The sequence below is a fragment of the Thermobia domestica genome, chromosome 11 (genome assembly GCF_964235325.1).
Source record: "Thermobia domestica chromosome 11, izTheDome1.hap1.1, whole genome shotgun sequence".
Lineage (NCBI taxonomy): Eukaryota > Metazoa > Arthropoda > Insecta > Zygentoma > Lepismatidae > Thermobia > Thermobia domestica.
Window position 1 is genome coordinate 211,657,048 of NC_137464.1, and position 1,194 is coordinate 211,658,241.

Below are 1,194 nucleotides of genomic sequence, written 5' to 3' on the forward strand. Positions count from 1 at the left end.
CCTCCCTGTTGAAGACAATTCTGCTCCTTGATCCTCTACAGCATTGTTTCAACTTCATAAATATTTTGAACATCACTAAAAAAGATTACGTCAACGTCTTACCCCCCCCCAATGTTGAAGACAGATTTGCGCCAAAATGCAGGTGACCACATCCACAATGGACGATGTCACTCAATGAAACTACCGTCAGCCGCAATAACAGCCTCTACAGCTATCGAAACTATCTACAGACAGTAACGAGATAGATCTAGAGAATGTTCGCCATTGCATTCACAACAGGTACCCTGAGATCCGCAACAGTATTGTGTTGATGCTTATTGTAACCCTCTCAAGCACGCCCCATACACAATAGTCCATTTGTTAACGTCTGTGCAGGTGGGGGGACACATGTTGAGAGTGACATGGTCATGAAAACTGTCGACCAGCTATTTTTGGGTGGTATGGCTCTATGGGATGGAGCGAAGTCTTCCTGAAGCCCTTATACGCACCGTAGCAATGATCCAGGGCCTCACAATCGTTTTCAACACTTGATGCAAGAAACGGCGTTGACTCTAGCACCTTGGTAAAAGAAATGTGTAGGCATCACGTCGCTTTCACTGCTCAGGACCTCTACAATCTTACTGAGGCTGATGAATTGATGGATGACAGCCTCTTTGTAGCTTTTACACAGCCTCCGGCCTTTTTGCGGTTCACCTTGTGCTCCTGGACAAAGTTTTCTAGTCTAAGAAAAATACAGAACAATGTGGTCTCCTCTGGATGTGTCATATGTTCAGGAGGCACTTGGCTCTGGTCAGTCGGTTTGCCCTGGTTCTCTCGGTCAAAAACTGTCCTCTCCATATCACATACGACTATGTCGAGCTCAGTTGCAAAACGCCCAAAGTTTTGAAAATCGAGATAACGACGGTTTATTAATCTTTAATGGTTTCTCTGTCAACTTCTGCAAGGATTTTGCTCTAAATCAATCTAGAGCAAAATTATATTAGAAATATGTTTTCAAAACGTCTCTTGTTTACGATAACATGGCGGACATTTTCGAGCAAAATAATTTCAAAACAAAATGTCCTTTTTCACAATGATCTCTCATCATCAACTGTTTTGTTTCAAAACGTCTCTTTTTCTTTAAACTTAACTGAATGTCAATAGTGTTTTAAATACTATTAAATTTTTCTTTTGTAAATTAGAGATGCTATATAC